The sequence below is a fragment of the Balaenoptera ricei genome, chromosome 4 (assembly GCF_028023285.1).
Source record: "Balaenoptera ricei isolate mBalRic1 chromosome 4, mBalRic1.hap2, whole genome shotgun sequence".
Lineage (NCBI taxonomy): Eukaryota > Metazoa > Chordata > Mammalia > Artiodactyla > Balaenopteridae > Balaenoptera > Balaenoptera ricei.
This window is the reverse complement of record NC_082642.1, coordinates 137,957,495-137,982,910: the sequence shown is the minus strand read 5'-3', so window position 1 is coordinate 137,982,910 and position 25,416 is coordinate 137,957,495.

Genomic DNA, 25,416 nt, shown 5'->3' with positions numbered 1-25,416 from the left:
TATCAGATTTTTAGGAACTTTGTACAATTTCTGGAACATTTATACTGATAACATATATCCATACAAATATGACCTCAGAAGGTTAAACATCACTACTTATTTAACAATGCTCCCTATGTCATTGAACATATCAAATAAGCCTATTTAGTTTAACACTTTTATTTTTATGAGTAGAGAGAACAAATCTTTTGAGATGTTCCAAGAACCCTCTTGCAATCCAGAATTTATAAAAAGTAACTTCATTTAAAATTTGATTTTGGGAAAGTTTGTCAAAAATATCCATTTAACCAAAGTGACAAAGACTTTGAAGGCAAATACAGAGAGTCACACATTGTAAAACCACCATAGTTCTTTTAATATTGAGAAGACAGGGTTTTCTTAAATATCCGAAGATTTAATAAAGACAACATCAAGCACGGTAAATTATTTTGGTAAGACACAAAATCTTTGCTTTCCAGACTGATTAACTAAAAGGTAAAGAAAAACCTTTGCTCACAATTTCTTATTAAGAGAGGACAATAGTCTAAGAAAACTTTGTCCTTTTAACAGAAATGAAATCAAATTTTAATTTTGTACCAGCATACCCTTGATATAAAACTCACAAGAAAAAAATCAATTCCAACCTTTGCCAGTTGACCACACATAAAATTCCTTTCCCAAGATTTCTTTTCCACACATCTTTTTACAACTTTTAAATCAATTTAGACTTTGTCCTATGTCTTCCCCTTCTTTCTCATTCTGGAACAGCCATTTTAGTTTAGGACAAAATTACTTCCCTTTTTCCCTGTTACCAAAAGCACATCTCTGTGAACTAAGAATGTTGCCTGCCATATCAGTAAACAAAGGATGTTGCAGCCATCAAGACGCCATATTACAGCTGACCCGATGGTGATGCCTGAGGGAACGCAGGATAGAAACAAAGCATGCCTGCCATCTAGCAGTCAGTTGCTGCAGCACCCACCTCCCCTCAGACAGTGTACCCTGAAGAGACTCAGGATGAGAAAACACAGGATACTGGCCCCAGATAGCTGAAGGGCATATCAAAGGAATGATTTCAGTGAGCCGAGACTCTCGCATCTTCCCATACTTAGAAAAGTGCTAAATTCCTCAACTTGAGATATCTGCTTTTCTTTAATTAACCGTAATCTTTTGATGTTCTGATTACCCGGTCTTTTGTTGCAAAAATTATTATGTATTCTGGCTTCCCTGCCTGACTCTTCAGAACAGTTCCTCAGAGTTATCTGAGATGCTGTCTCCCAGGCTTAAGTCCTCAGATTTGTTCACCAAATAAAACATAACTCTCAACTTTTAGGCTGTGCAGTTTTTTTTCAGTTGCCATTTCCATACCTCATACTTTTTCTTAGCCCAAACGTATTCTACTTCCTTGTATACACGTGTTTCCCTTATTATTTCTAATAGTTTTAATTATAATCTCGTAATCTTTGTTTTAGGTACCTCTTGTGTCTTTAATTTCATTAGCTTTTTGCAATGAATCTTTCAGTTAAGCTACCTGGGAATCTGGAAGCATTTTGGAGGCTTCTGCATGCCAATTCAAATAGGTATCCCATTCTGTACGTTGATTTGGGAACCCTTGCTTTCCAGTTCACTTATTAAATAAAAAATCTTGTCTAATTGGAACACTACCCATAATGGCCATTGTAATTTTAGGTTGTCTTAGTTAGATTTTGCCATTTTTGTAAATATTCAGCTTCTGGGACCACAGTTTTTAGACATAAAATGAACAGATGGGCTGGAAGGTGGTGCACTCAATTCCTTGAAACTCAAGGATCCCATTTCTTTAGCTAAGCCGTGGGTCTCTCAGAGCCAAATTAACACCTAAGAGGGATGTGCCACTGCGTTGGGGATTTTGGGGTGTTTTACAGTGTACCTCATTGCACGGAAATTTTCTTGAGGTTGGCGGGCGACTTAATGTCAATCTAACATGTTCTGTGACCAACTTACCTTAGCAGGGGAGACTTAGCATTAGATGGTGAGTGCTCTAACAGCTTGTAAGTGCTTGATCCCTGCCCACCAACTTTGTGGTTTTGGCTTCCAAGATTAGCAATAGATCTATTATTCCTTTCATGAGAAGATTTCTTTTTGGTGGTAGATGCCTTAATGACTTTTAATAGTCCAGGTGTGCCTACTTAGGATTCTCCAAATCCCCCAGCAATTTATGCTGTGAACTTACCTTAAGGCTTTTTGAGTTCCCTAAGGACTGCCACCTACACTCCCAGCATAACTACCCTGGAAATTTTCCAGACCCCAGAACCTTTCTAGAATATATATATTATATATATATATATATATATATATATATATATATATATATATTCATATTTTTAAAATAAAGTTTAGATTGGAGAGCTTCCAAGAGTGACTTACCCACGGCCTCGGTCATGATGAGAAGAACAGTGACCCAGAAGAGTTCAACAGGAACCTTACCTGCACGTCTCATCCTACATGCTGTTAGCAGGCAGCTTAGGATCCCATTCCTCATTGCCGAAAACTGTTAAAAATGATTAAAGAAGAAAACTTAGGCAATACAATTAAACTTTACTTAACATTTCATGAAGCAAACAGTCTCCTTTTGGAGAACTGCAAACTGGGGCAGAGGCAGGGAGCTTTAATAGGATAAAGAATAAAGACCAAGGAAGAAACAAATAGAAAATATCTAATTGGCTGGGGACACTTGTTAACTTTGCAGTGAGAAGGTCCAGAGCTGGCTTGGCATTTGGGGATTGGCTGATGGGATATACTGTGTTTCTTTGTCAAGTGGAGCGTTTACAGGGACGTAAAAGTTATCTAAGTTTTGTTTCCCTGATATGGCACCCTGGGCAGGAGTGGCTCCATTTGGGGTCTAGAAATTTACTTCAACATCCTGATCTATCTCAAGGTATTACGTTATATTTCTAACCATGCCAAACATTAACCGCCTAAATTACTTTAGAATCTTAATCTTAGTATCGTTTAGGGTTCACTCAGTAAAACAGAGTCATTATACATGTAATGGGAATAGGGGATGTTGGAATTAGACCTCATTATCTGCAGCACTGGCAATCACACTGCCCTCTTACACAGGACCAAGAAGGAAACGCACACGCAGACGTCGATGGGAAGCTGTTCTCTCTGTACAGAACTGCTTCTGTGGTTCTGCAGGGAAGTGTCTGGTGTGAGCCTGGGGCTGCTGTGTGTCAGCAGTGCCATGTGTGAGAAGATGAGATTAGTTTAGAATGAAGGACACTCACAGGGTATTTTTCGTTATACGGCTTTAGAAAAAAATCGGAACAGTTTAATAAAGAATTTAGGAATTTATTGGCATTCCTTTTAGTTTTCATGGAAAGACCAACATATACAATGCATGTACATTAGGCACTTCACAAAGTAAATTTTAAAAAATCTTTCTCCATTCTATAGAAACCCCTGTGAGGAAAGTTATTTAAGCCACAGCTTGACTCTACTACCAGTGCATTCTGTAAGAAAATCATTTTACCAATACAAATCTGAGATTGGTTAATATATAAATAACCAAATAATTCCATCTAGTGAATGATTATTTACTAGGAGGCTTTGTTTTAAACAACATGGGCACTTTGGAGAAGAAATAAAATTGCTAAGCAAACAGAATATTCATGAAAACCGGACATGGAATTCTTTTCATCAGTAAAACATTGGGAACCAAGTGCTAACAATAATTAGATATTTTATAAAATTCTTATGAATGAAAAATAAGATTAAAAAAGATTGTATATGCCTCACTTACATATTATACAAATATAATTGAAAGAGTGGAAATGGGAACCTGCCTAAATTTTATAAACCCTGTGTTTCCATGTTTCACAGGAGATTGTTGTAAAGGTCTTTACCACAGGAGAATTGGTTTCTACGGCCTTGTATAGCAACAAAGTACTGAATGTACCCCTTGGGCCTTCAGGTGTTCCAGGAAGATTTCGCTTTGGCTCCTTTTTCCCCTCCAAAACAAACTGTTTCTCATCATTTGGCAATATATTATACACTCTATAAACCCAATTTATCTATTTATTTAATTTAAAATTTTGACTTGTTAAAATATGCCTCTCTCTTGACTGCCTTCTAAAATTTAAGCCATTATCAGATATTGTTATTTGTACATGTGTAAAAGAGCTTCAAAATCCACTCCAAGAGTCAGTTTTTAAAGAAGCAAATAGGCAAAACAAGAGTAAAACTGAGAGACTCAGAATGAGATATACACATGCCTCAATTTATCTTGTATCAGTGATTTGATAAAAGTGATAGGCTGGTAAATAAATAATTATGATTGCATTTTTATTTAAAAGAATAGTTTTATTACTATTTGTCTTTTAAGATGATCCAGACTTCAAAACCACACGAATTTACCCTTGACCCAGTAACTTCACTTCCTGGAGTTCATCTTACAAATATTATCAGATATGTAGGAAATAACTATTTATAAGGCTAATTATTGTAGCATCATTTTTAATGGCTAAAATAAGAAGCAGACTAAGTGTCACATTGAGAGATCCCGTCAGACAGACTTCCTACATAATCACATAGAATAATGTGTACTTATGGGGAAAACAAAAAAAAGGGAAATCTCTGGCTACTGATATGAAATGATTTCCAGGAATATTAAGTTAAAAACCAAGGTACAGAGCAGTGTGAATAATATTATTTCCTTTAAAAGAGGAGAAAAATATATATGCTTATTTCTTTGTTTTGCATGGAATATCTCTGGAAGTTTACTTAAAATAAAATAATTTGGATGACCCAAGAAGGCAGAAAACTGGGGAATCTGAGTGGTTTGGAGAACAGATATAAGCAGGAAAATATTAACTGTATATTCTTTCTAGAGATGACTTTGAAACAGGTGAAAGTATTACCTATAAAAAGTACACAAACTAATGAACAAACAAAAAACAGATGAAAAACAAGAAAGAATTACCTAATTTTTTTTTTTTTTTCGCCAAGGCTGCTTTTCAGTGGAGAAGTGCTTGAAAGTGCCACATGATATCAAATTTATAGTAAAAGTTTCATTCAAGTTAAACAACAAGAGTACAGTACAAACAATGAAAGGATTAGACATGTGGGGTCTAGACAAAAAGAGAGATGTATATACCATTTGAGATGGGAAAGAAGAAAATTCCCTAATGATAGGATAAAAGACATAATATAAAAAAATTAAAAGCAAAAAAATAACAGAAGATATCTAGATCTATTTTTTTTCTATACTTTTCAAACTACAATTTTTGGGCCTCAGAGTCTGTTTTTCTCTATCTTCCAACTTTTAAGTTTAGAACTTCGAGTGAAGATTACCTCATGTTCATTATACGATTACTTCTGAAAAATAAAGAGATCTATCATATAGCAATTGTGTAAAATTTTACTTTGTATAACTACTTAAAGATTGCTTTTCCTATCTAATAGAGCATGAATATTTAAAATTGTGAGTCTAAAAATGAAAAGCAATTTAAAATGTGTTTTGTTTTTAAATAGAAGGTAGCACCGTTTATCAAAATGTATTTTCAGTGTTCTCTGACTATATTTGGATAGCTCATTTACTTTTATTGTCCAGAAGATGAGGGTATTAAAAGCAGAAGAGGGCAAGTTAAAATTTCTGAAATATTATTTCAAGTGAAGGAAGAATATGTTTTTCTCCCTTTGGTAAGTTACTTCTAGTACCCTGCTGAGTATACTGAACAAGCATAATTTTACCTTGCATATATCTTTACTTTTTCTGATTGTAAATAGAATATGCAATTCAAAAGCACCCAATAAAATATATGCAAAAGAAAGTAAGATGTATGCTGATATCAGTATCCATCTAGAAGTAAACATAAGTATACATACCTTGGTATACGTAAGTATATATACTCTTTGTTAACAAATAAAAATACACATTTGTGAATTTTAAATAAATGTAGGCTCTTACCACACATGCTCCTTGTATTTTTTTTTTCTTTTAAAAATACACCATGGTCAGTGGTTCATACATGTGGTAAGATATGCATAGATGCACATATATGTATATACTTGCAATGCTGTTCATGTATCTTTGCACTATTGTTTGATTTATATCTCAGGAGATCAGACCAACAGTAGAAATAGGATTTGTACCTTATTTAACTTCAATAGATATTGCCAATATACTCTTCTCAGTATTGGCTTGCCTTGGTTGGTCTAGGCTCTTATAGCTGAATACCACAAACTGGGTGGCTTATAAAAACAAATTTACTTCTCACTGTTTTGGAGGCTGGGAAATCCAAGGTCAAGGTGCCAGTATATTTGTTGTCTGCTGAGAACCTACTTCCTGGTTCATAGATAACTGTCTTTCCACTGTAATCTCATGGCAGGAGGACAAGGGAGCTCTCTGGGGTCCCTTTTATAAGGACACTAGTCCCATTCACGAGGGCTCCACCCTCATGAGTGAATCAACATTTGCCCTTAAGCCAAATGAGGAATGGAAATAAAAAAAAATATAAGCAAATGGGACCTAATGAAACTTAAAAGGTTTTGCACAGCAAAGGAAACCATAAACAAGGCGAAAAGACAACCCTCAGAATGGGAGAATATATTTGCAAACAAAGCAACTGACAAAAGATTAATCTCAAAATATACAAGCAGCTCATGCAGCTCAATTTCAGAAAAACAAACAACCCAATCCAAAAATGGGCAGAAGACCTAAATAGACATTTCTCCAAAGAAGATATACAGATTGCCGACAAATACGTGAAAGGATGCTCAACATCACTAATCATTAGAGAAATGCAAATCAAAACTACAATGAGGTATCACCTCATACCGATCGGAATGGTGATCATCAAAAAATCTACAAACAATAAATGCTGAAGAGGGTGTGGAGAAAAGGGAACCCTCTTGCACTCTTGGTGGGAATGTAAACTGATACAGCCACTATAGAGAAGAGTATGGAGGTTCCTTAAAAAACTAAAAATAGAATTACCATACGACCCAGCAATCCCACTGCTGGGCATATACCCTGAGAAAACCGTAATTCAAAAAGAGACATGTACCTCAATGTTCATTGCAGCACTTTTTACAATAGCCAGGACATGGAAGCAACCTAAGTGTCCATCGACACATGAATGGATAAAGAAGATGTGGCACATATATACAATGGAATATTACTCAGCCATAAAAAGAAACAAAATTGAGTTATTTGTAGTGAGGTGGATGGACCTAGAATCTGTCATACAGAGTGAAGTAAGTCAGAAAGAGATAAACAAATACTGTATGCTAACACACATATACAGAATTAAAAAAAAAAAAAAGGTTCTGAAGAACCTATGGCCAGGAGAGGAATAAAGACACAGATGAAGAGAATGGACTTGAGGACATGGGGAGGGGGAAGGGTAAGCTGGGACGAAGTGTGAGAGTGGCTTTGTCATATATACATTACCAAATGTAAAATAGATAGCTAGTGGGAAGCAGCCACATAGCACAGGGAGACCAGCTCAGTGCTCTGTGACCACCTAGAGGGGTGGGATAGGGAGGGTGGGAGGGATGGATATGGGGTTATATGTATACATATAGCTGATTCACTTTGTTATACAGCAGAAATAACACAATAATGTAAAGCAATTGTACTCCAATAAAGATTTAAAGAAAATAAAAATAGGAAAAATAAATAAAATAAAAATATTAAAACTGCTCTATAAAAGTGTGTTAATTAAAAGCAGAAGGAGGAGGAAAGGAAAAGGAGAAGGAGCTGTGATAGGTCAAATAATGACCTCCGTACTTTCCAAAAATGTCAATACTCTTAACCCTGGAACCTGTGAATATGTTACCTTACATTGCAAGAGGGACTCTACATATGTGATTAAGGTTAGGGAACTTGAGGTAGGGTGATTACCCTGGATTGTCCAGGTGATTCCAAAATAATCACATAATCTCTTAAAAACTGGAGGATAGTCCCTGTCTTGAGTCAGAGAAATACAATGGAATTAGAGGCAAGAGAGATTCAATCATAAGAGGGACTCAACTTGCCATTGTTGACTTTAATTATGGAAGAAGGGAGTCCTGAGCCAAGGGATGTGGGTCGTCTCTGGCAGCTGGGAATGGCCACAGCTGACAACCACAAGCAACCGAATTCTTCTAACAACTTGAATGAAAAAGGAAACAGATTCTCCTCTAGAGCCTCTAGAAGGAATGCAGCACTATTGACACCTTGATTTTAGCCCACTGAGTCCAGCGTCAAGATTCCAACCTATAGAACTGCAATATAATAAATATGTGTTATTTTAAGCTACTGAATTTGTGGTAATGTCTTTCAGCAGCAACAGAGAACTAACACAGAGACTAACTGAATTTGTTCTATGATTCTCACAACACAAAAAGAATGAGCTCTATCAATTGGGTTGGACATGCATCCAATTTCAATGCTTCTAACTGAAGCATAGTACTTTATTATTTGCCCACAACGTATTTTTCTTATATTTTCTTTTATTTTACTTATATTTCTTATATATAATATATATATATTCTCATACTTTACTTATATTTCTTGCATATAATATATATTTTTTCTTATATTTTACTTATATTTCATATATAACACAATAAAATAAATGTTTTATATTTCTTATATTATTTATTTATATTTTAAAAGACATATAAACGAATGTTCAGAAAATTCAGCATATGAAGTTGGGAATGGAGAGTGAAAGGAATGACATCAATATAAAACAAATTCAAAACACAGAAATAAAAAACAAAAAACCTTGCATGGGTTGATGCTCAATTCAGTTCTATGCAACTAAGACCTCAAGAGAAATAAGAAAATTAAAGTGAAATTACATTAAGGTTGGATTTTTAGATATCGTACCATCTTGAATGCTGGAGTTGCACAATCACAAAACACACTCTCAAGTTAAATTATGCATCGTCATTTATGGAGATGTTAAAGACAGAACAAAGAAATATCTCTTTGGGGTAATATATATTCATCTTCTTTTAAAAATTTGATTAATATCTGAATTTGATCTCTAATGTATTTTTCCAGGTGCCTTATCCTGGGCTTAAGTATATCACATTAAATACAATGTGTGTAGTTAAAACTCCAGGCAGCTGCTGTGGCTGATGGCTTGATGGCTGTAATATTCTTTGTTTACTGATAAGGCAGGTGACATTTTTCATTCACAGTATCTATTAGCTTGTTTGTTTTTTAGATTCCACATAAAAAAGAGATCATATGCTATTTGTCTTTCTCTGTCTACCTTATTTCACTTAGCATAATAACTCGAGGTGCATTCTTATTGTCACAAATGGCAAGATTTCACCCTTTTTTATGACTAATATCTCACTATATATATATATATATATACACAATACATCTTCTTTATCCATTCATCCATTAATGGGCACTTAAGTTGTTTCCATATCTTTTCTATTGTAAACAATGTTGCTATAAACATGTTTGTGTATATATCTTTGTGAATAAGTTTTTTTGTTTTCTTTGGATAAATATCTAGAAGTGGAATTGCTGGATCATTTGGTAGTCCTATTAATTTTTCGAGGAAACTCCATACTGTTTTCCATAGTGGTAGCACCAATATATATTCCCACCAACAGTGCACAAGGGTTTCCTTTTCTCCACATCCTCATCAAGACTTGTCATTTTTTTGGCTTTTTGATAATAGCCATTCTAACAGGTGTGAGGTGATATTTCACTGTGGTTTTGATTTGCATTTCCGTGTTGCTTAGTGATACTGAACATCTTTTCTTGTACTTTTTGGCCATCTGTATGTCTATTCAGATCTTTTGCCCATTCTTTTTTTTAACATCATTATTGGAGTATAATTGCTTTACAATGTTGTGTTAGTTTCTGCTGTATAACAAAGTGAATCAGCTATATGTATGCGTATATCTCCATATCCCCTCCCACTTGCATCTCCCTCCCACCCTCCTTATCCCACCCCACTAAGTGGTCACAAAGCACCAAGCTGATCTCCCTGTGTTTTGTAGCTGCTTCCCACTAGCTATCTATTTTACATTTGGTAGTGTATATATGTAAATGCCACTCTCACACTTCATCCCAGCTTATCCTTCCCCCTCCCGGTGTCCGCAAGTCCATTCTCTACGTCTGTGTGTCTGCATCTTTATTCCTGTCCTGCCCCTAGGTTCATCAGAACCATTTTTTTTTTTTTTTTTTAGATTCCATGTATGTGTGTTAGCATACGGTATTCATTTTTCTCTTTCTGACTTACTTCACTCTGTATGACAGATTCTAGGTCCATCCACCTCACTACAAATAACTCAATTTTGTTTCTTTTTATGGCTGAGTAATATTCCATTGTATATATGTGCCACATCTTCTTTATCCATTCATCTGTTGATGGACACTTAGGTTGCTTCCATGTCCTGGCTATTGTAAATAGTGCTGCAATGAACATTGTGGTACATGACTCTTTTTGAATTATGGTTTTCTCAGGGTATATGCCCAGTAGTGGGATTGCTGGGTCATATGATAGTTCTATTTTTAGTTTTTTAAGGAACATCCATACTGTTCTCCTTAGTGACTGTATCAACTTACATTCCCACCAACAGTTCAAAAGGGTACCCTTTTCTCCACACCCTTTCCAGCATTTATTGTTTGCAGATTTTTTGATGATGGCCATTCTGACCGGTATGAGGTGATACCTCACTGTAGTTTTGATTTGCATTTCTCTAATGATTAATGATGCTGAGCGTCCTTTCATGTGTTTGTTTTGCCCATTCTTTAATTGGGCAAAATAAAGATTAAGTTAAAGGATTTTTTCTATTATTTGAGCAGAGGATGAGTTCTTTGTATATTTTGGATATTAGTCCCTTATCAGATATGTGGTTTGCAAATGGTTTCTCTTGTTCCATAAGTTGCCTTTTAATTTTGTTGATGGTTTCCTTTGTTGTGCAGAAGCTTTAGTTTAATGTAGTCTCATTTGTTTATTTTTCGCTTTTTTGCCTTTGATTTTGGTGTCAAATTCAAAAACTCACTGCCAAAACCAATGTCAAAGAATTTACCCCCTATGTTTCCTTCTAAAAAAAGATAGATCTTAGTAGGACAGTTTTTTAAAAAAAACAATTGTTTTACAAAGCCTGAAGTATTTTTACATTTGTTATCAACTAATTGTGAATAATTCACCAATTGTTGGTTACGATTAAGTAGGAGATGTTACCAGCATATGACTGATATTTTAATATCTGTTATAAATCTCATTTTGAAACTATCTTTAGGTTTTGTTGAAATTGTGTACGCAACTAAAGTTGGAGTTCTATTTCACGGAGAAACATCAACACATAGAGGCAGAAAATATAACTGGTTTCAGAAGCATGGAGACCTTGGTTTGAATCCAACTCTGTTGTATGCTAAGTATAACTCTCTGAAACACATTGCTTCAGATATGCAAACTGGTCTTTGCATATACCTACTTCATAGAAAGTTTAGCCACATCTGTCATGAATGTATTATATTAAATTATAAAACTTTCCTCCAATTTATTTAGTACTGATTCCAAAATATTCTCCATTTTCCAAATGAGGCATAGAGTGACAAAATAAGTAGTCTGAAATAGCATTGCTAAGTAGCATTAGACTTAAAACCTGGGTAGACTTTCTCCAGAACTCATCCTCAGCCACTAGGCATTGATCACCCTGCTGTAGTAGTGACATTAAGTGAATAATTGGAGACCATTGACTTTTCATGGGCACATCTCTGGTCTGAAATAACATAGACACTATTTAGTTTTCTGTATTTCAACAAACAAATTAGTTTTCTGTATTTCAACAAACTCATTAAAGGGATAAACCTCTCTTAATGGAAAACTATTATCTCTATATGGTGAGGGGAAATAGGTTTTCTCATATACTGTTGGTAGGAGTATGAATCGTTATGATATTTTTGAGAGTAATAATAAGCATTACAGTTTTAAAAATGTGTATACTTTTGTACAACTAATCCTCTTTAAGAATTTATCTTCATGTAATAATTAAGCATAGGTGGGAAACTTTTGTTTAATGGTGTCCAGCAGACAGCAAAGTCTTTACAAAAATCTAAATACCCGATAATGAAAGACCAGTCTTTTTTTTTTTTTTGTGGCTGCATTGGGTCTCCGTTGCTGCACGCAGGCTTTCTCTAGTTGCAGTGAGCGGGGGCTAATCTTCGTTGCAGTGTGCAGGCTTCTCATTGCGGTGGCTTCTCTTGTTGCGGAGCACGGGCTCTAGGTGTGCGGGCTTCAGTAGTTGTGGCACACAGGCTCAGTTGCTCCTCAGCATGTGGGATCTTCCCGGACCAGGGCTCGAGCCCGTGTCCCCTGCATTGTCAGGCGGATTTTTAACCACTGCACTACCAGGGAAGTCCCAGAAAGACCAGTCTTTACTATCCATAAAATAGAATATTAAATAGCCATTAAAATGATAGTGGAGACATATATTATTTTGGCACCTAATATGTTTATATTTTCATATGTTGCATATATGTTTCCATATATACATTTATATATATTGCATATATATATATATATATATATATATATATATATATATATATCGTACATATATGATGTCACCAGCACATTGCATTACTGACTTTTTAAAATACATTTTAAATCTCTTCTTATCATATAAAATGATCTGGAATACACTACATCAAAATGTTTCTTTTTGGGCTTCCCTGGTGGCACAGTGGTTGAGAATCTGCCAGCCAATGCAGGGAACACGGGTTCGAGCCCTGGTCTGGGAAGATCCCACATGCCGCGGAGCAACTAGGCCCGTGAGCCACAATTACTGAGCCTGCGCGTCTGGAGCCTGTGCTCCGCAACAAGAGATGCCGCGATAACGAGAGGCCCGCGCACCGCGATGAAGAGTGGCTTCCACTTGCCGCAACTAGAGAAAGCCCTCGCACAGAAACGAAGACCCAACACAGCCATAAATAAATAAATAAATAAATAAACCCAAAGTTAAAAAAAAAATGTTTCTTGTTGATGCCAATGTATTTTTAAATTTTTAATTTCTTTGTTCTATTTTATTTTTATTAATAAAGTATTGTTCAAGAAAAAAACTATATAAAATCAAAGGCAAAATAGAGTTAATTTTAGTTAATTTTGATATTTTTTAATAAAATTTTCTCCCGCCTTTTCAAGAGGCTTGACCGTGGTGCTTCCTGATACCTGTTGCCACTTGTTTGAACTGCAGAATAGTTATCTTCTTAGACAACGTAGAAGCAAAGGCAAAAGCAAAAGCAAAAAACAAAAAATTAAAAATTAAAAATAGCAACAATAACAAAATCTGTGTGGGAAGGATTCCCAAACTCAAATCTCCACAGGTATCTTGTTGGATATTTAAGTGGGTAAAATAAGCTAGGTTTAAGTTCACATGCATTTGCTAGGCAACTAGATACCATGGTGGGCACCGCCAACTAAGGAAAGCAGTCATAACTCAACTGCAGCCAAGTGCTGGCAGGTTCAAGTTAGCACTCATTGCCACCGGCATTTACAGTTTTTCAAGAGTCGTATTTTCGTACATTTATGTGAAATCTTCCAACTTGTAAATGTTAGTTGTAACTTTTTTTAAACACTATAAAAACCAAACATATCTGTAGAATAGATATGTTCCTTATCCTGGCAGTTGCATCTCTTTTATTGAGTCAACGCCAAAAACTGAAGCCACAAAGTGACGGTAAAGAAGAAAATGCCTCTTGAGGCCACTCAGGAGGCTGTGGCACTGGCCTGGCTCTGCAATGCTTCTACTTTACTTTTATTCAACTTATGTTTATATGACTAGAAAATAACATTTGCTTAGAGGAGGCTGAATTGGTGTTTATTTACAAATATTCAGAATATCAAATGTAAGTCATTGTAGATAATTTATAGATGGAAGTGCTGAGTGTGTGAAATTGCAGAAATAAATGGTAGCTCCAACTGGAGCAGAATGGAAATAGGAACAAATATAATAAGCATGTTGTTCAATGGAATCAGACTCAAAGATATCTGATTTTCTATTTCACTCCAGTAAAAATTTGTGGTACAGCTTATTATCATGAGCATCTTATTACTACTTTTGTATATTTTTGTAGATGTTTGAAGGAGACTAGGAAGAACAGGGTTCAAGGGATGTCATTTACTTCTTAAAAAAAGGTGAAAAAGACATAGCTTTAAATTTATTTTATTTATTTATTTATGGCTGTGTTGAGTCCTCGTTTCTGTGCGAGGGCTTTCTCTAGTTGTGGCAAGCAGGGGCCATTCTTCATCGCGGTGCGCGGACCTCTCACCACCGCGGCTTCACTTGTTGCGGAGCACAGGCTCCAGACGCGCAGGCTCACTAACTGTGGCTCACGGGCCCAGCTGCTCCGCGGCATGTGGGATCTTCCCAAACCAGGGCTCGAACCTGTGTCCCCTGCATTGGCAGGCAGACTCTCAACCACTGCGCCACCAGGGAAGCCCAAAATAGACATAGCTTTTAAATGTGATTTCTGAAAAATATCATGGAACTATTTGATTGTTAAAATGTTTAGTATAATTAAAAGATCACTGAGTGCTTAATAATGCTTAATTGAATGAATAAAAATAAATAAAATTACGGGAAACCATCTTGTTCTGGTAAGGGAGGCACTAATTGCTGTAAATTATATCTTTCTTTGATGTTTATGGTTCTTCAATAAATGGGTCTTTTGATTCACGTACATTGTGAATAAATGGACAGAGACAAAAGTGCAGAGGGGGAGGGAGAAAAGGAAAGCCTGAGCAGGTTTGTGCTAGCAAACATTTTAGTAGTCTACAAGTAGAATTCCTCCCTCCCATCATCACACGGTGCCAGATGCTGCTTCGTCTGAAGCCACAAGCTGCAGTGCATCCCTATGGCACCATAAACAAAATCAAACCTGGCACTGTTATCGCAGTTACAGACACTCCTATGCTAAATAGCTCTGTGTTGAGAAACTGGGTAGAGTCTATATGCAGAACCTTTACTATCTTCAATTTTTTTAAACATCTCATTAAATTGCCCATTAAAGAATGAGTCATAGTAATATAGTAAGATAAACCAGCCTTAAAGCACTAGAGTATACAATGAACACATTCTGTACACAGTCTGTTTATTCCACTCCCTAAATAAAAGAGGCATGATGAAAATTCAGCTTTTAAAAGGATATGTATGCATATACTCTATATATACACATATATATTCAAATGAAATATGAAGTTTATAGTTGATTCATGCTCAAAATAATCTAATTTTCCCCAAGAAGAACTTATATTTAACATCAAAGAACTGTTATTCCATTGCTCTTTCTCATACTCTATTGTCTCTTGAGTATTTTGACTAAATTGAGTAGTTGAGTATATTGTTTGCACTGAGTATTGGTTTTGTGTAATTTTCACTGTATTGAGTAGGGTAGACATATGGTATCTTTTCCAAGTTATTGGTAAAATTTGATCAGAGGCAATTATTGGATAATTGGTTTCTTTGGAAGACTGAATTAATGCATACTTAAGATATACATATTATCATGTAAGATTAAAGAAGAATATTTAATATATCATTGGCATGACTTTGTCCCCAACTTAAGGGGCTGATGTCTGATATCAGAAGATATTTCAAACTCAACTTGACTACCTTTCTCTTTCATCTTTTTTTCTTTTCCTCAGTGGGCCATTGGCACTGCCTTTTGTCTAGCAATGTTTTTCCTGTTTTGTGATTAAGGTATAGTTAGATAACTAAGTTTGGGGCCCTTCGTCTTTCCCCTAGTTTCATAGAGAAAGTACACGATTGTGATGTGGAATTTAGAGGAAGTGATGAATGAATCTAACTGATGTCATTTGAAACAAGATTTCTGGGAAGGCCTGGCTTCATCTATCTGCAGATGTTTATGGTGGTAAATGATTGCTGCTATATATCCAGAGATGCAAATTGCTCACTAGACTCATCATGACTTTTAAGGAAAATAACTCTGAAATCTTTTTCAACTTTATTTACTGCTCACTGCTTCTGTTCTTTCTTGTAGCATTCTTGTAGCAGGTATTGTTGATATCTCACCCAGATTTTCTTTACCAGGCTAGTATTCCCATTACTAGCTGCTGTAGGTCTTGAAAGCTAATGGCTCATACTTGCATCCATCACCCAGAATCGCCCACAATGGGCAGTGCTTGGGAGGCTATGATCTCTCTCTCTCTCTCTCTCTCTCTCTCTCTCTCTCTCTCTCTCTCTCCCTTTTAGGCTACTTCTGATCAATGGCTGAACTCAATCCCATTATATTTGACTAGGGCTTATGTTCCAGAGCTTCTCATGAGATCAGAAGAGGTTAGCCTTCACCTGAATCACATCTTAGCTTAGTCTCTACCTCTTCCCTACTTATGTTTCTCTCACTTCTTTACAGTTTTCTACCGAAAAGACTCTCAAAAATCACGTATATAAGTATTTATGTCTCAGACTTTGCTACTGGGGAACATGACCTAGATATACCTGCTCATACAGCAAATGCTTATTAAAAGGATGGGGGCTGTTAAAGTAAGTTGATAGGACTAAATCAAGAATGGTGATAAACACAATCATAACCTTACTAGAGTTTAAATGATATGACCCTTGGTAGCATAAACATTTTTGATTTTCACTCTAGGTGGAAATTCTAAGTGAAATAATTTTCTTGAGATTCTTAAAGCCAGCTCATCTTGGTTTTCCTGAAAACCTAGGAAAGCAACAACCACTGGGATTTTATAAAGTGGAGGACAGAACCAGTTATGGTAAAAACAATTTATAAAGACATTGTGAAAGGGTTGTGATGTGATGTATATGCTTAACATCTATTGCATCAACTTATTATACAGGGTTTCTAAAAAGATTACAGTTAAGCATTCATATTCTGAGAACCTTTGCTGACAGTCAATGCCATTCTCTAGACTCTAGAGTCTAGATAAGCAGTGGGATTTAGGCAATAGCGGAGAGATTTGGAAAAAATTGATGTTTCGGTCATCTTTATTTTCATTCTCCCTACGGATTGTATTTGGAGAAAAACGTTGAATTTTAACTCCTACTTTATTCTTTTCTTTTTGTCCCCACCCTTTCTTGTTATCTCCTAAATAGGAGCAGCTATCTTTATTTATAGATTTCAATTCTGCCCTCAATGAGTTACTCTTTCTCCCATTCTTATTTGAAAATTGTTCAGTCTCTATACATTAGCCTAGGCAATATAAACATCCTTCATCAAATACACAGAGCATATTTCCAAAACTAGAAGCGGACTTGTTTCTGAAAGCAATCATAACAGTCTGACGGCATCTAACCTGGGAAGAAGATATCTATGGATCTGGGAAAACTGATGGTGAGCTTTGTGGCAATGACAAGAGCAAGCAGCCTGGGAAGCTACTACAAAGCTAATTTTAAGGAGGCTTTCATAGGGCAATATGTTCTCTTTTTGATTTTTGTTTAATATCTGATTATATAATTATAAAAATTTAAATGATATGTAAAAAAATTAGTTTGGAACTCTGTGGTGTCAGAGAAAGAATTAAGTTTATTTTTAAAACAGTCAATAGTGTATAGGTAATTCAGACCAAATTTTCAATCTGTTAAACCTTTGGTCTTATGACTGTCAAGGAAAAATGAAAGAGCCACTTTTTTTGTTTTTGTTTTTTTAAATATAAATTTATTTATTTATTTATTTTCTATTTATTTATTTATTTGTTTTTGAATTTTATTTTTTTTATACAGCAGGTTCTTATTAGTTATCCATTTAATACATATTAGTGTATACATGCCAATCCCAATCTCCCAATTCATCCAACCACCACTCCCCCACCACTCTCGCCCCCTCGTTGTCCATACGTTTGTTCTCTACATCTGTGTCTCAATTTCTGCCCTGGAAACCAGTTCATCTGTACCATTTTTCTAGGTTCCACATATATGCATTAATATACGATATTTGTTTTTCTCTTTCTGACTTACTTCACTCTATGACAGTCTCTAGATTCATCCACGTCTCTACAAATGACCCAATTTTGTTCCTTTTTATGGCTGAGTAATATTCCATTGTATATATAGGTACCACATCTTCTTTTATTTATTTATTTATTTATTTTTGACTCCATTGGGTCTTTGTTGCTGCGCACGGGCTTTCTCTAGTTGTGGCAAGTGGGGGCTACTCTTTATTGCAGTGCGTGGGCTTCTCATTGCAGTGGCTTCTCTTGCTGCAGAGCACGGGCTCTAGGTGTGCAGGCTTCAGTAGTTGTGGCAGGCGGGCTCAGTAGTTGTGGTTCACAGGCTCTAGAGCGCAGACTCAGTAGTTGTGGTGCATGTGTTCAGTTACTCCGCAGCATGTGGGATCTTCGCCGGGTTAGGGCTCGAACCTGTGTCTGCTGCATTGGCAGGCAGACTCTTAACCACTGTGCAACCAGGGAAACCCGAGCCATGGTTTTTAATTGGTCTTTTCTAATGGGGTGATTCTTTAAGGCTCATAGTTTTTATATGGTACATGCAATTTTAACTGCTGCTCTATTGTTTTATGTATTCTAATTTAACACTTTACATGTTTCCCTTGGATCCTTAAACTGATCTAACCATGAAGGACATAATATTATAAATTGAAGATTGACTAAGAGGAACATATAAGGGATTCAAGGGAGAAGCAGAGAATGTAAGTATATTCAGTTAACTGAGACCTTTGAGGAAAGTGAAGGGGAAAACAGTTAGCTTGGCATAGTTCAGAGCATTAAAAAAATGTTGTTGTGGTGTGAGTTGTATTTTTAATAAAGGACAGATATAGAGGATTACTTGACTGTATTTTGTTCTTTTCTTTTCTATCCAAAATAATTAGTTTTAAATTTAAAATGATAGAATACACATAGTTAAGAGGGAAAAAAAACTTAAAAGCAATAAAGGTAGGAACATTTTGAATAACAAAATAAAGTTTTAAAAAGTATCAATAAGGAAGAAGAATGAATTAAAACTAATGAGACGAATAAATACAGATCTATAAGACTATGCATAGTTTTGTTTTGTTTTTTAATTTATTTTTATTTATGGCTGTGTTGGGTCTTCGTTTCTGTGTGAGGGCTTTCTCTAGTTGCGGCAAGCGGGGGCCACTCTTCATCACGGTGCACGGGCCTCTCACTATCACGGCCTCCCTTGTGGAGCACAGGCTCCAGATGAGCAGGCTCAGTAATTGTGGCTCATGGGCCCAGTTGCTCCGTGGCATGTGGGATCCTCCCAGACCAGGGCCCGAACCCGTGTCCCCTGCACTGGCAGGCAGACTCTCAACCACTGCGCCACCAGGGAAGCCCCATGCAAAGTTTTTTAAAGGATTCACCTGGTGCTTTATAATTCTTTACATGGATTACCAACAGCAACAACAACAAACTGTAAGGGACCATATCCACTAACAACTGAAAAGCATATAGAACTAATTTTATGCAAAATACCTTTGGGTTAATTAAAATGTTGAGAATTAACAGTAATTTTCATTAGTGGACTGATAATTAAGATGCATTATATTCAAGGAGAAAAAGACAAAAGTGAGAATTTCAGAGAAGAAACAAAAACCAATATACTGAAAAGCATTAAAACTAAAATTAAGTGACCAGTGAATGAGTTAACAGCTAGAGAGAAAAGTTCTGACCTGGAAATGATATCAAGAGACACAGACTGGCTGAATGTATACAAAAACAAGACCCATATATATGCTGTCTACAAGAGACCCACTTCAGACCTAGAGACACTTACAGACTGAAAGTGAGGGGATGGAAAAAGATATTCCATGCAAATGGAAATCAAAAGAAAGCTGGAGTAGCAATTCTCATATCAGACAAAATAGACTTTAAAATAAAGACTATTACAAGAGACAAAGAAGGACACTACATAATGATCAAGGGATCGATCCAAGAGGAAGGTATAACAATTGTAAATTTTTATGCACCCAACATAGGAGCTCCTCAATACATATGGCAAATACTAACAGCCATAAAAGGGGAAATCGACAGCAACACAATCATAGTAGGGGACTTTAACACCTCACTTTCACCAATGGACAGATCATCCAAAATGAAAATAAATAAGGAAACACAAGCTTTAAATGATACATTAAACAAGATGGACTTAATTGATATTTATAGGACATTCCACCCAAAAACAACAGAATACACATTCTTCTCAAGTGCTCATGGAACATTCTCCAGGATAGCTCATATCTTGGGTCACAAATCAAGCCTTGGTAAATTTAAGAAAATTGAAATCGTGTCAAGTATCTTTTCCGACCACAACGCTATGAGACTAGATATCAATTACAGGAAAAGATCTGTAAAAAATACAAACACATGGAGGCTACACAATACACTACTTAATAACGAAGTGATCACTGAAGAAATCAAAGGGGAAATCAAAAAATACCTAGAAACAAATGACAATGGAGACACGACGACCCAAAACCTATGGGATGCAGCAAAAGCAGTGCTAAAAGGGAAGTTTATAGCAATATAAGCCTACATCAAGAAACAGGAAACATCTCGAATAAACAACCTAACCTTGCACCTAAAGCAATGAGAGAAAGAAGAGCAAAAAACCCCCAAAGCTAGCAGAAGGAAAGAAATCATAAAGATCAGATCAGAAATAAATGAAAAAGAAATGAAGGAGACGATAGCAAAGATCAATAAAACTAAAAGCTGGTTCTTTGAGAAGATAAACAAAATTGATAAACCATTAGCCAGACTCATCAAGAGAAAAAGGGAGAAGACTCAAATCAATAGAATTAGAAATGAAAAAGGAGAAGTAACCACTGACACTGCAGAAATACAAACGATCATGAGAGATTACCACAAGCAACTCTATGCCAATAAAATGGACAACCTGGAAGAAATGGACAGATTCTTAGAAATGCACAACCTACTGAGACTGAACCAGGAAGAAATAGAAAATATGAACAGACCAATCACAAGCACTGAAATTGAAACTGTGATTAAAAATCTTCCAACAAACAAAAGCCCAGGACCAGATGGCTTCACAGGCAAATTCTATCAAACATTTAGAGAAGAGCTAACATCTATCCTTCTCAAACTCTTCCAAAATATTGCAGAGGGAGGAACACTCCCCAACTCATTCTACGAGGCCACCATCACCCTGATACCAAAACCAGACAAAGATGTCACAAAGAAAGAAAACTACAGGCCAATATCACTGATGAACATAGATGCAAAAATCCTCAACAAAATACTAGCAAACAGAATCCAACAGCACATTAAAAGGATCATACACCATGATCAAGTGGGGTTTATCACAGGAATGCAAGGATTCTTCAATATACACAAATCAATCAACGTGATACATCATATTAACAAACTGAAGGAGAAAAACCATATGATCATCTCAATAGATGCAGAGAAAGCTTTTGACAAAATTCAACACCCATTTATGATAAAAGCCCTGCAGAAAGTAGGCATAGAGGGAACTTTCCTCAACATAATAAAGGCCATATATGACAAACCCACAGCCAACATTGTCCTCAATGGTGAAAAACTGAAACCATTTCCACTAAGATCAGGAACAAGACAAGGTTGCCCACTCTCACCACGATTATTCAACATAGTTTTGGAAGTGTTAGCCACAGCAATCAGAGAAGACAAAGAAATAAAAGGAATCCAAATCGGAAAAGAAGAAGTAAAGCTGTCACTGTTTGCAGATGACATGATACTATACATAGAGAATCCTAAAACTGCTACCAGAAAACTACTAGAGCTAATCAATGAATTTGGTAAAGTAGCAGGATACAAAATTAATGCACAGAAATCTCTTGCATTCCTATATACTAATGATGAAAAATCTGAAAGTGAAATTAAGAAAACACTCCCATTTACCATTGCAACAAAAAGAATAAAATATCTAGGAATAAACCTACCTAAGAAGACAAAAGACCTGTATGCAGAAAATTATAGGACACTGATGAAAGAAATTAAAGATGATACAAATAGATGGAGAGATATACCATGTTCTTGGATTGGAAGAATCAACATTGTGAAAATGACTCTACTACCCAAAGCAATCTACAGATTCAATGCAATCCCTATCAAACTACCACTGGCATTTTTCACAGAACTAGAACAAAAAATTTCACAATTTGTATGGAGACACAAAAGACCCCGAATAGCCAAAGCAATCTTGAGAACGAAAAATGGAGCTGGAGGAATCAGGCTCCCTGACTTCAGACTATATTACAAAGCTACAGTAATCAAGACAGTTTGGTACTGTCACCAAAACAGAAATATAGATCAATGGAACAGGATAGAAAGCCCAGAGATAAACCCACGCACATATGGTCACCTTATCTTTGATAAAGGAGGCAAGCATATACAGTGGAGAAAAGACAGCCTCTTCAATAAGTGGTGCTGGGAAAATTGGACAGGTACATGTAAAAGTATGAAATTAGAACACTCCCTGACACCATACACAAAAATAAACTCAAAATGGATTAAAGACCTAAGTGTAAAGCCAGACACTATCAAACTCTTAGAGGAAAACATAGGCAGAACACTCTACGACATACATCACAGCAAGATCCTTTTTGACCCAGCTCCTAGAGAAAGGGAAATAAAAACACAAATAAACAAATGGGACCTAATGAAACTTAAAAGCTTTTGCACAGCAAAGGAAACCATAAACAAGACAAAAAGACAACCCTCAGAATGGGAGAAAATATTTGCCAATGAAGCAACTGACAAGGGATTAATCTCCAAGATTTACAAGCAGCTCATGCAGCTCAATAACAAAAAAACAAACAACCCAATCCAAAAATGGGCAGAAGACCTAAATAGACATTTCTCCAAAGAAGATATACAGATGGCCAACAGACACATGAAAGAATGCTCAACATCATTAATCATTAGAGAAATGCAAATCAAAACTACAATGAGGTATCATCTCACACCAGTCAGAATGGCCATCATCAAAAAATCTACAAACAATAAATGCTGGAGAGGGTGTGGAGAAAAGGGAACACTCTTGCACTGTTGGTGGGAATGTAAATTGATACAGCCACTATGGAGAACAGTATGGAGGTTCCTTAAAAAACTAAAAATAAAACTACCATATGACCCAGCAATCCCACTACTGGGCATATACCCTGAGAAAACCATAATTCAAAAAGAGTCATGTACCAAAATGTTCATTGCAGGTCTGTTTACAATAGCCAGGACATGGAAGCAACCTAAGTGTCCATCATCGGATGAATGGATAAAGAAGATGTGGCACATATATACAATGGAATATTACTCAGCCATAAAAAGAAATGAAATGGAGGTATTTGTAATGAGGTGGATGGAGTTAGAGTCTGTCATACAGAGTGAAGTAAGTCAGAAAGAGAAAAACAAATACAGTATGCTAACACATATATATGGAATCTAAGGGAAAAAAAAAAAAAGGTCATGAAGGACCTAGTGGCAAGATAGGAATAAAGACACAGACCTACTAAAGAATGGACTTGAGGATATGGGGAGGGGGAGGGGTGAGATGTGACAGGGTGAGAGAGTGTCATGGACATATATACACTACCAAATGTAAAATAGATAGCTATTGGGAAGCAGCCACATAGCACAGGGAGATCAGCTCGGTGCTTTGTGACCGCCTGGGGGGGTGGGATGGGGAGGGTGGGAGGGAGGGAGATGCGGGAGGGAGGAGATATGGGAACGTGTGTATATGTATAGCTGATTCACTTTGTTATAAAGCAGAAACTAACACACCATTGTGAAGCAATTATACTTCAATAAAGATGTTAAAAAAAAAAAAAAAGAAGCACTTATGCAGAGTGAGGCATATAAACAAAAAAAGAAAGAAATATATGGAAGACAAAGGAAGTGACAGGGAATACAGAGCAAGAATACCTAGCATATGGGTTATTGGAGTTCTCAGAGGAGAAAAGAGAGAGTGTAAGAAGACATAATGGCTGACAACTTTGCAAAACTTGTGAAAGAAATCTAACTTTAAATTGAATAAATTTATAAACAGTAAGGTGGATCAATACAAGAAATATACACCCAAATACATCAGACTGAAACTTTTGAAAACCAAATCTAAAGAAAAACATCTTAAAAGTAGCCAATATTGTTACCAATATGAAATGATAATATCCAAGTGCTGAGAGAAAATAGGTTTCAGAAAACAATGCTTCATACATTGAAGATGAAATCAAGACAATTCCAGAAAAACTATAGTGAGAGATTAGTCACTACATACCTGCAACAAAAGAAACTTTTTCTTTCATTATAAGAGATTATAAATGAAAGTTTGGGGATGCATGAAGGACAGAAAAGCAAGAAAAGCGTAAGCAAATGATAAATCTAAATAAACATTACTTTTATAAAATAATAAAAATAATTTCTTGTAGGATTTTAAATATAGGGAGAGTTAAAATATATAATAGGGCACAGATAAAAAGAACTGACTTGTTCCTTGAATTATCCAGGAAGATAATAAAATTACTAATTACTATCAGGATGTGGTAATATTTACAAAGGTATGTCACAACCACTTACCGTACCACTAAACAGTAAAACAGTGAACAACACTGAAGGTGATAGCAAGTAAATATGAAGTAAAAAATGTTTTTGTATAAAAGAGTCAAAACAAACAGAAGGATGGTAAAATTATAAGGACACACTAGGAATTATTATTTTAAAATGTCAAGATAGTAGTGTGGGTGTGGACGATTTTTGATTTTTTGATCTAGGTGGCACCTACATGCTTTTTCATTTTATTATAACTTGATAAGCTATAGAACTTTTCTTTATGTGCTGTTATCTATATATGTTATATTCAACATTTTTTTAAAAAAAGGTTTTAAAAAGACACAACAATCAAAGGGTAAAGACAAAAAAGAAAGACAGGACTAGACATATTATCATCAAATATGAGTAGGCTTGTCATGTAGCAGACTTTTTATGCAATTCTGAGATTGCTGTTTAGAACAGCAACAACAAAAAAACAAAATAAGTATCAATCAATATGGAGTAAGAAAACTAGACCCAAATAGCTTTTGATTTAAGAAAAAAAAAAAACAGAAAAAAACCAGAAAAATTTGGAAAAGTTATATGGCATTTCCAAGGTCACCAATGTATACAGAATGGCAGTGTTGGGTCTAGAAAGCAGGTCTTTGAGTCCTTTTTCATTGTTCATGACAGTATACAGAAGTGTTTCCTATTTTTATTTTATTATTTTTCTTGTAAAAATTAACCCTAGGGTTTCAGCTTCCAAGGATTGCTATTATAAATTCAGAGACTATCCTGTCTTTTGCCTTCCTAGCAGTCCACATATTTCTATCTTTTGGTTTGTTTAACACTTGTATTGTTACTGATTGGTAAGCATCATGAAAGCAGGGACATCACATTTGTTCTAACTCCTTTTGTATTCCCCCAGCACATAGAAAATATTGTGGGCAAGAAGTCAGTAGATTAGATTCAG